Genomic DNA, 12,149 nt, shown 5'->3' on the forward strand with positions numbered 1-12,149 from the left:
TTGGAGAATGCATATCCCAGATTACAGTCAAATTGTAAGCCCTCTGTATCAAGTAACCCGGAAGAAGAATGATTTTAAATGGGGTCCTGAGCAACGACAAGCTTTTGAACAAATCAAACAGGAAATAGTCCATGCAGTGGCCCTGGGGCCAGTCCGGGCAGGACAAGATGTTAAAAATGTGCTCTACACTGCAGCCGGGGAGAACGGCCCTACCTGGAGCCTCTGGCAGAAAGCACCAGGGGAGACTCGAGGTCGACCCCTAGAGTTTTGGAGTCGTGGATACAGAGGATCCGAAGCCCGCTACACTCCAACAGAAAAAGAGATATTGGCAGCATATGAAGGGGTTCGAGCTGCTTCGGAAGTAGTTGGTACAGAAGCACAGCTCCTCTTAGCACCTCGACTGCCGGTGCTGGGTTGGATGTTCAAAGAAAGGGTCCCCACCACACATCATGCAACCGATGCTACATGGAGTAAGTGGATTGCACTGATCACACAGCGAACTCGAATGGGAAACCCCAGTCGCCCAGGAATTCTGGAAGTGATCATGGACTGGCCAGAAGGCAAGGATTTCGGAATGTCACCAGAGGAGGAGGTGACGCGTGCAGAAGAGGCCCCACCATATAATAAACTGCCAGAAAATGAGAAGAAATATGCCTTGTTCACTGATGGGTCCTGCCGTATTGTGGGAAAGCATCAAAAGTGGAAGGCTGCTGTGTGGAGTCCTACACGACAGGTTGCAGAAGCCAGTGAGGGACAGGGTGAATCGAGCCAGTTTGCAGAGGTGAAGGCTATTCAGCTGGCTTTAGACATTGCTGAGCGAGAAAAATGGCCAGTACTTTATCTCTACACTGACTCATGGATGGTGGCAAATGCTCTGTGGGGGTGGTTACAGCAGTGGAAGCAGGGCAACTGGCAGCGCAGAGGCAAACCCATCTGGGCTGCTGACCTATGGCAAGATATTGCTGCCCGGATAGAGAATCTGGTTGTGAAAGTACGCCATGTAGATGCCCACGTACCGAAGAATCGGGCCACGGAGGAACATCAGAACAACCAGCAGGTGGATCGGGCCGCTAGGATTGAAGTGGCTCAGGTGGATCTGGACTGGCAACATAAGGGTGAACTATTCATAGCTCGGTGGGCCCATGACTCCTCAGGCCATCAAGGGAGAGATGCGACATATAGATGGGCTCGTGACCGAGGGGTGGACTTGACCATGGACACTATTGCACAGGTCATCCATGAATGTGAGACATGCGCTGCGATCAAACAAGCCAAGCGTTTGAAGCCTCTTTGGTATGGAGGGCGATGGCTGAAATACAAATATGGGGAGGCCTGGCAGATTGATTATATCACACTGCCACAAACCCGTCAAGGCAAGCGCTATGTGCTCACAATGGTGGAAGCAACCACTGGATGGCTGGAAACATACCCTGTGCCCCATGCCACTGCCCGGAACACTATCCTGGGCCTTGAAAAGCAAGTCCTGTGGCGACATGGTACCCCAGAGAGAATTGAGTCGGACAATGGGACTCATTTCCGAAACAGCCTCATAGACACCTGGGCCAAAGAGCATGGTATCGAGTGGGTGTATCACATCCCCTATCACGCCCCAGCCTCTGGGAAGATAGAACGATACAATGGACTGTTAAAAACTACACTGAGAGCAATGGGTGGTGGGACTTTCAAACACTGGGATATGCATTTAGCAAAAGCTACCTGGCTAGTTAACACCAGGGGATCTAACAATCGGGCTGGCCCTGCCCAATCAAAATTTCCACGTACTGTAGAAGGGGATAAAGTCCCCGTAGTGCACATGAAGAATATGCTAGGGAAGACAGTCTGGGTTAGTCCTGCCTCAGGCAAAGGCAAACCCATCCGTGGGATTGCTTTTGCCCAAGGACCTGGGTGCACTTGGTGGGTGATGCGGGAGGATGGGGAAGTCCGATGTGTACCTCATGGAGATCTGATTTTGGGCGAGAATAGCCAATGAATCAGATTGTGTGCTGTTAATTGCTATAATTGCTATCAGTTGTACTACAAGTAAGGCACAGGGATGATGGGATAAGAACTGATCTCAGCAGCCGGCGCCCAGCAGTTTCCTCAAGATCTACATCTTCAGCCCACGGACTGCGTGCATGAGCCACACCAGGTGCACCAGTCACAAGCTCCGAAAAAAAATACAGCATGCAACAGACCAGCACCACCCAGCATCTCACCTGCCCTGAGAGACTGTTCTAACAGATGGAGCCCAAAGCCGTGGATTAAAAGAACTCAACGGACACTTTGGAGGGATGACCCATAAACTAAGGGCATTATATATGTGTGTGTATATATATATATATATAACAGGGGAAAGTGGTGGCAATTCATTGGAACCTGCTGGGCATGGCATAGATGGTATGGAATAAGGGGTGGATAATGTCCTGGTTCCGGTGGGGATAGGGTTAACTTTTCCTGGTATTCCATGCCATGTGAGCCACGCCCACCCTGAGCTGCCGGGGGAGGGGGCAGGAAGTTGCTGCTTAAAAGCGGGCTGGGGTGGCCCAGGTCCGGCTGGCGAGCGGCGAGCGGCGGGGGAGCGGCGGTTCCGTAATCGCGTTTGTATATTCCCCTATCCGTGTTGTTGTTGTTGTTTGCCTGTTCCCTTTGCTGTTCTGTTAAACTGCCTTTGTCTCAACCCAAGAGTCTTGCCTTTTCTTACGATTCTTCCTGTGTTAGGAAGGCACGAGCGAGCGACACGTGGTTCTTTGTTGCCGTCTGAGGCTAAACCACGACACTTCCCTACCAGACAGTGGCATGGAGAGGATGATCAGCCATTTTCTGTGTCAAAGGGAGCCTGGTCAGTGCCTTTGTATTCAGTCCCCAGTACCATTAGGGGATGCATAGCCTCATGTTTCTTTAGACTTCCTCAGCCACCACATACAAATTTCTGTTTCCTCATGAAAGTTATATTATTTTAAATCTGAAATAGTGAAGAAGTTCCACAGCACTTGGACCTTCTCATATCTTTTTATCTGATAGTTGCTTAACCTATAATAAAATTGGTTATCTACAGGAATAGCTTGTTACTCAACGATGCTTGATACCAGCGTGAGTAAGAAAGACAGATGCTGTACAAAATGCAATGCATTTCATGATAACATCAGCAAACACAGCATACCTCTGAAATTGTAGCACAATTACTTTACAGAAACGCTGAAATGTATACGGAGCAGATGAAGACATACTAAGCATGCTAAAATAGCTAGAGTTTGCTTTGTCTGAAGAGAGCATCTGTAACAGCTTAAACCTGGCATTGCTTTGCAGGTAGAAGAACAGAACCTGTCTGCACTGCTGTAGGACAGAGCTCTGTCCTACACTGACCTAAGCAGAGGCATTAGAGGTCATGGAAGTGTTGTTTGTCTTAATGTTTGAATCTGGTCTGTATAGTCTGAAGACGCAATGAAGGTAAGGCTGCTTACACACTATTTTCAGTTATTTTTCAGCACAACAGATTTAATGATGTAAGAGTGAATTAACTGTCTCGCTTCCCCATACTCTCTGTTAATAGAAGATACTTCAAATTGCACTTGAGAAATAGGACAGACCAGATTTATTGTTCCCTATGGAACCTTAATTCTGCTGCCCTGTATATCCATTCTGTCCACTGAATGAAGCGGAAGTCGCATGGACAAAATAGGAAATAAAAATACTGCCAAGGACTCTTACAGTTAAGACACGCTTCCTGATAACAGGATGGTTGGCATATGCCTATATGAATCACCAGTAAGAGCACCACCGTACAATTAGCATACATACCCTTAACTTTACTTTGGAAAAAAACCCCACTTTTTTAATTAAAAAGTTTAGTACTCTTGCATGTGAAGTAGGTTGTACAAGTTGTAATTAATTATTCAAACATGCATTTCTATTGCATATCTCTTTTAATAATTATTTTGAAACTTCTTACACACATAGCCTTTTCTGTACAGAACACACTCACAGGTGTGAAGGCCTCCAGTATACTTGTGACCAGCACAGAGGAGCAAGGCACTTACTGGGGCTGTTTGAAGTGTGTCAGCCTCACTTTTACATAGCAGATCCTCCTCAGGATTAGGTTTCTGCACAATCTAGGAGATGCACAGTTCTATCTCCCCTCTCTCTACTACTCCGCTCCCCCCCAAGGGACTGTTTTGTTCAATATTTATTGCTTTCTGACTTAGATGGTCAGCAGAAGCCATCTCGCTGGTTGTGCTGCCACATACCAATCCCTTTGGCAGTTAGTGGTTGCTATTAGGGTCACTATCACCTTCAGATCTCCCGTCTCAAATGTGTTACAAGGATGAAAAACTGGAAACAGTTCAATTGTTTGTTTGTGTCTTTACAGCACATACCTGAACCATCAGAACAGGGCAGATGCAGTCCAGGGCTTTTAGGCACACAAGTAATTTTGTGACAATTATCTTTTACCCTGTTTTCCCAGTGCATAACAGAATCATCTAATGAGTTAGAGCTGAGCAGTTGTGAAGGTTTTGCTTAACTGAATGGTACTTTTGGGTAGGCTTCACCCCATGACCTGTGGCTACTTCCATCAAAGCCAAAGATGGCTTTGCTCATTTCCATTTTTACAGGTCATCAAAACCTCTGAATGCATTTCTAAAACGAAACAAGGACTAGTCAGGACATTTAAAGAGGTAAAATATACCTGAAAAAAAGTTTTATTGATGTAGATATGCGTGGATCTTTGGACTTCTAGCCAAGGTGAGATTCAATTAAACCAACAATAGAAGAAGAGTACTGGCTGTTACTATCCTGACTGATTGCTTTAAAATACTCGCAAAGGGACAGGAGAGTCTTTTCAAACAGTAGTAGTAAGTGAAGACTAGAGAATAGGGAATGTCCCCTTGTAGTTGGAGGAGTGATTGCCACCAACTGTAGTTCTGAATGGCACATCAAAGCCAAAGCAGAAACAACAATAGTATCTCTTTCACTCACAAAAGAAAAAAATTTCCAGTACTTGTTAGATTTTTCGCAAACAAACAAGAATTTGCAATTACAGGGAAAAAACCCGATTTTTAGAACTGACTGAGTTTAAATAAAATAAATTTATATATTTACAAAGATGATTTTAAAGGATTATTGCTGATCTGCTGAAGCCTGTTGGATTCTACGAACTTAGTCGTCAAGGTTTTCTCACTTTGAATTATAAGCATCATAATTGTATATTCTGAACCCAGAAGAGCAAATCTAGATGGAACTAAGTCATTAACCTGAAGGATATGGCTGATTTTTCTAAACATCTATTAAAAAACATTACGAGTACTTGTTTATCTGCACTTCTATAAGCTCTCAGCATTGATTCTATTTATTCTTCTGCATCTAATTACTTTGCATAATGATATGTTTATACTACTGGCAATCTCCTCTTTAAGAGTGGAATTATGCATACGGTATCCATATAGATCTGATCAAAACTGAAAAGGGTAATACATATATTATTATAAGTAAAACTTTTTCAAGGGAAAAAAAAAGCTTCGTAAAGCATTTAAAAAACTCACCATCTTTCAAGGAATAATGATCACATCTTTTATGAGTTGGACATTGTTTCTGAATATTCATTTAAAATAGTGATGAAATCCTGACTGTCTTGTGGGAATTTTACTATTCTTCCCAGTAGCATCAGAGATTCCTCTTGAATTCTTCAGCTGAGTTTATGTTGTCCTTTTTGTTCTAGAGACAACCCTCGAAATCTTGTGAAGACAAGATTCAGGTAAGATTTCCAGTGTCTTCAGATTGCATCCAGACCCTGTATATGGTAAGGGCAACCTTTTCTGTGTTGTGCTATTTTCTTTTGGTAAAGGTATTATCAAATTAAAAAAATACATATATAGTAGTGAAGTGAAGATAACAGGAAGGAAACAGAGTTCGTTATATTCTTATTAAGATCAAAAATGAAAATGAGGGAAGGTTCAGGACATTTAAATTTGTCTCAACCAGTTCTCATGTCCTTCATTTAATTAGTTATGGGAAGCACTTTACTTTGTGGTTTACAAATAATTTTCCTGATGTTCATGTTCTGTGGCAAAAGCTAATAGGTCTAGCCATCTCCACTATATTCTGCTTTATTCCAGGATTTGGCTACAAACTCACTTTAGATTCTTTTTCCCTGTAATCACATTCTTTTATTCATTCATTCTTCCTTCCTCTCACTGAAAGTTTGTGCACTCTTAAAGGTGAGGAAATGTCTTTCCCATAGTTGATGATGTCGTTCTCCATTGAAATTAATGCCAGTTGCATATGATAATGTAATTCCGAGTAAACTCATTGAAGTTGAGTGCAGTTTAGTATTTTGGCAAATACAACAGTCATTTATCATCTCTGGGATGAGTCTGGTATCAGCACATGAATTCCTTTTCAGGTTGCTCTTAGGCCAGTTCAACAGGTGGCCGACATGAATTGGCATTACAAAGCAAAGAATGGAAAGATCACATCTGATCCTAACAAAAGTCAGTTACGTAACTCAGAAATCAGTCCATCACACCGATAGGAATAGAGAAAGGAGAAGTAAAAGCTTTATTCGGGCATGCAAAGACTTCGTTGTGAATTTTGCTCAATACACCACACAAGCAACCTGTGACATTATATGTTTATGTTATTCTGTTTCTGTCATGCAACATACCTGTGTTTTCAAGAACAAAGACTGCTTTGCAAACAGAAGTGCTGAAAAAAAGGCTGGTTCCTGTTCACCGGCTGAGCAATAATGTGGTCTTTAGGATTATCAGTGATTACTTTCTGAATTTATTTTGCAATGCAGGCCTGACCAAGCCATTCTGGTAGCACTTACTTTATTATTAAAAGGAAAAAAAAAACTATAAAAAGGTATCTGAAAATAATAATTGAAGATCTAAAGTATATCATAGGGTTTATCACTCTTTTTTCATTCCTCCCTGTTGATTTGTCAGGCAAGGGAATATGGTAACTGGTGATTTGACTGTATTATAGGCAGTTTATGTGAATGAATATAACACATTTATTTTTGAGGTATAAATTTAAATACTCATCTTTAAGAGTTAATAGACTAATACTGAAGTTTATCACTCAAACCTGTATTCCTTTTAGGTCCATGAATTTGCTTCAGCTGCTTGTTAACTGGTAATGGGTTTTTCACAGAAAGTTAAAACAGTTTGCAGTTAAAATACTAGTAACAGTGAAGATATGAAAAAAAAAAGAAAACTAGGAGAAAACTGTACTTTCTTTTAAAGAATTATGAAATTGTACAGAAACTTCATACAGAAAAGCTAGTGTCTTTTATACTCTAGATGTGATTTAGCTTTGGAAAGAACATGTCAGGAACTGTGACTAATAATTTGCTACATATCTGCGACCTTTATAACTGGGGACAACGTTTCTTTCAAAATATATTTTTTTATAAATACATAAGTGTATAGTGTGGAATAAGTTGGAGCTGGTGTAGAATTTTTTCCCGGTGGTTTTCATAACTTGTCATATCTCAAATTTTTAAAAAGACATTTTCATATTTTGTTACTTATTAATGCTAATATAAATAATAATACACTAAAAAATCAACACAAATCCAAACATCCATATTTCTGATGTTTTGTTTTCAAGAAAAACTCCAAACTTTTTTGCCTTCCTTACTGCACCAGAGCTTACAGTTTCATTTTACAGCAGTACTTAAGTTTATATTCTGTATATGTATTCAAAGATTTTTTGTTGTTAACATGAAATTGAGTTTGAACTAAATCCATTCAGTATAAATGAATTTTGTCTATGTGAGGGAATGGTAGATGTATATGTAAATGTTCTTGTACTGAATCCTTGCTGAGAAATTTGTTCTCCATTCTATATACTTAATTGGTTTCTGCATCACAGAAGTATTCCATATGTTAAAGTATGAGGAGTTCGCTTTAATAGATATGTTGTTTAGTGTAACAGTTACTATCGTTGTTGTGTATGAATAAGAACTTGTTCAATTTCAATGTTTAAACGGTATTTAGCCAGCTTAAAAGAAGAACTGGGGGCTGAGAGTGGGGAAGCTAACAGAATTATCTAGCTGTGATAAGATAAAAGGAGACACTTGTTTTCATTCCTGATAGTCATTCCTTCATTTTCACATTTACTAGCAGTCATCAATCATTTTTAATGTTTCTGTGAACAATATAAAAATGAGTTGGCCTCATGTTCTGTGGAAAATGAACGGAAGTGCCAACCTGTTTTTAACACTTCATAAGGCATTTTACTATGGCATTAAATTTCTCCAAACCTAGCTGAAGATTAACCATCTCTTCTTTGTGGCACATTTTAGACCATGCAAATTCAAGAAGATTATGGCCATAATATTCTATTAGTGGATATCAAAAATTAATTCATATCTCTCAAATTTATTCAGAGGACACATGTCCACTTACGTTCTGCCAAGGTCATTCTACCATGCAGTGTTCAACTTGCATGAAGACAAAACAATTATTTGTGCAGATAGAGATATACACAGAACCTGAAGCACAAATCTGCTACATAACCTACTTGGTAACATTTAATTGACTAAAAAGATTAGATTGGTGCTTATGCAAAGGCTGATGTTTATTGTCTCAGCACTCGGCAGCAGATAAATATAACCACACATCTGTTGCATCTTTCTTTCATTCTGTCCATATCGGTCCTCAGTGCTGTTAGTGCCTCAGTGTAATGGTCCTCAGTGCCGTTACTGTAATTGAAAGGCATTAACTTATGTATGAGACCTTAAATGTGTATCAGTTATACAGTGGGAAATGAGGTGCTGTTAGCTGTCATGTTAAAATCTGGAAAAACGTGACCTCGACAGCATCTTAAAATTACCGATGTGACAGCTAAGAAACCTAAGACCGGTCTTCAGCAATAGCGTGCCTGGAAACAATTCCAAGAGCACGCTCAAAAAAGTTTTCGAAAGCCTTGTTCGTGATGTGACTTGGTTTATCAGTATCTCAGTGTCCTCAAATTCTGGACAGCTGTGTTTAAGTGTCACCTGGTTTATTTAGTGCTTTAAAGTGCTGTCTCTATCAAAAACTAGTAATGAGCTGAATTCTCTGTCTATGCTAATGAGTTTTTACAATGAACGGATCTAGAATTATGTGCCATGGAAACTTTATGTATTTAAAGCTAAAGGAAACTCAAAAGTGATGAAGAGCTCTTTCAACTACCAGTCTGCCAGGGAACGGCAGGTGGGCATGTGTGACCATGTTCACAGCCAGACCAGGTGACGAATCATCCTAGGTCTGCTCAGTGAGAAGATGTATCATAAAGGCATCCTTATCTAACAGTGATGGAAACTTTGACGGACAAGTGTCCGTCAGCAAGGGAGAGCTGTTACCTGGTTAAATCAATTAGCAGAATTGTGGTTTAAGAAAATCTTTAAAGCTGTCTTTAATGTCAGTAGCAACTTCAGTAACAAAAGTTAACAAAAGAGTCTATAAAGGAAATCTTTACTCCAGCTCAGATTTCTGCTTCAAGGAAACCAGTGATTAACAATGATACTTGTCAAGATGTTGGACCTCTGCTTCAAAATTATATATTCTGAGTTAACTTGGCTTCAGAATATGTCGAGTGAACAAACACAGAAAACGCCTCAAAGCAAAATCAGAGTGACGCCTGCAGTATCAGAAATGTTCTATAAGGTAGCAAAGCCAGTTCAAGAAGTTCTGGCTCTCTATGTGCCAGCCACTCATTCTCATACTCCCACGACTGTTCATGGCACCTCATTGGGGCAGTGCAGCGTCTGTGGGATTCCATTGTAAACTAGATCAGGAAAATTTTTATTAATAAAAAAGAAAAAACCAGAACTGAAAAAAAGTTAGTTTTATATGGATCATCTAACTATCCAACTCACAGCTGAAATACAAATGTATAGACAATGTTAACCAAATGAAGAACTACATGCGAGAGCAAGAATGAGCAGAGAGGATACTACAAAGAGTAGTACCTATTCGATAACCCCCAAAAGTAACTACAAAGCATACTATGGTTTTTGTTTTGCAATATACCTCTCCAAATATAGTAACTAATTTCTTAAGGCTGTCATTTATTTATTCTAGATTAATTTTACCTTTTGCTTTGTCTCAAAGTTTGTCTAAAATTAAGAGGGATCTCACTGTAGCAGGGAAACTGTTTTTTCTCAGGTTTTGTCAGGGGATTGTTACATCCACCAGATTGTAGCAATTTATATTTGCAGTGCCAAGCACACAGCATACAGTCCCTGCGAGTTTTTAACTGTTCCTCCATAATTCTGATTGCAGAGAGGATCTCCTAGTGACTTGCATTAGTCAGAAACTCTTCAGTGTGTTGTACTATGTACTTTAAGGCACAGGCCTCAGATTTGGAATTGTGACAATCAGTCCTTCCCTTCCTAGGATTTTCCTGTTCTTCCCTTTATCACCTTCCCAAATAGGTACACAAATTACAAAACAGAGAGGCTATTATAGCACAGGATATTATACTTCCAGGAAGCTGTTAGCCTTTGTGCTAGGATACCTGATACAGGCATGGGCAAATCCTCTTTCCCCAAAACTCTAAAGACTTTTAAAAAAAAGTCCAAGAGGGGGCTGAAGTAGCTTCAGGAGCCTCTGAGCTTGGAGTTTATGAACTTCCAAAGCCTTGTGAACAAACAGTGCATGAAAGAGGGCCCAGACAGAGAAAAGCTAGGTGAGAACTCTGTACTTTTTTGATGAAGGAAGCTTGTATTTATGTTCTGAAAAATATGAATCTTTTTCTTTCCCTGAGGAGTCAGGTCATTATCAGAAAGACGGTTGTTTTTTCTTTAAAGCGCATTATTTTATTCCTAGTCAAACACTATGTATAAGCAGTGAGAGATGGTTCATTAGAGAAAAGCTAGAATACATTATTTGGGATTGATAGGTTATTTATTACATGGTGATTAATTGGAATAATTTTTACATCAAAATTTTAATTTACACTTCTCTAAAGCTGTTGATTTAAAGGTGACTTTAGCATTCCTCGGTTAGCTATAGCTCTTTGCAAATAGTAAATCTGTAGGATAGTCTTTGTGTTTTTCATGAGTTAGCTTGCACACCAAACTCCTATAGAAATATATCTACACAAAGACCATTCCCAGTGTGATATTTCTCCAGCACTAACAGTAACCATAATGTATGTACAGTTTGTATACTCAAGTCTTGGGTAAAAGAACTAAGACTTTTAATTTGAGTGGATGATGTTGCCAGATGTCACAAGTTCAGTCCTTGCTGGTGCTATCCTGTCAATATGAGTAAGATGTGCTATAAACTATTTCTGTGTTTATGTATGAATTGATGAAAGTATAGCAATATTGTGCTCAGTGTTATGGTGCGTACCATGACTAAGAGCAAAATAAATTATTTGCCTAGAAAGCTAGAGGCCAAAAGAAAAAGTTAAGTCTTATTTTACTCAGGATTTGAATGACAGAAATATAAAACATCATATAAAAACACTGGGCTGATCCCAGATCTTTGTAGTAGAGATATAGAGGTAGCCTACATAGTACAGATGTAGTGCTGACCATGGAAATACTTCTGTGATCTGTAGTCGTATGTCATTAACTGAATTCTGATGGTGGAGAAACAATTTGGCTAAAAAGTTTTGCCTCTCAGTAAGGTCCTATATAAATGGCAAAAACAGTGTTTTGGTTTGATTTAAGTTAAATACAGGCTGTAATACTTCGAATGCATGGAATATATTTTGAATAGTATGTAACCACATAAGTTAATGCGATTTGAAAAAAGTACTGTTTGCTCCATACAGACTTCAAAGAAGTACTGTACAAGGCTGTGAGGGATTTGAGGATTATGTGGGATTGCTTCATAAATAATTACTCGATTTCTACTTGATATTATTATTATTTTGCTACCACTTAAAATCTCCACAAACATTTACTTGTATATTACATTCATATAAACTTTTTTCGGTATGAATTACTTTTTTTGTATGGAATTGTGTATAGTAGAGTAAGACTAAAAACCTAGCAGAGGTTTTATTTCCCTGAAATTCTTATGATTATTAACAATAACTTTTACAGGTATCAATTGACACTATGTGCGTACTAAATATAAACTAAGGAAACTAAGAGTTAGAAAAAAGGACATGCTAAGCTTGTCCTTATAAAAGAAGGTTATGAATCAGAA

Source organism: Rissa tridactyla, chromosome 2, assembly GCF_028500815.1.
Source record: "Rissa tridactyla isolate bRisTri1 chromosome 2, bRisTri1.patW.cur.20221130, whole genome shotgun sequence".
NCBI lineage: Eukaryota > Metazoa > Chordata > Aves > Charadriiformes > Laridae > Rissa > Rissa tridactyla.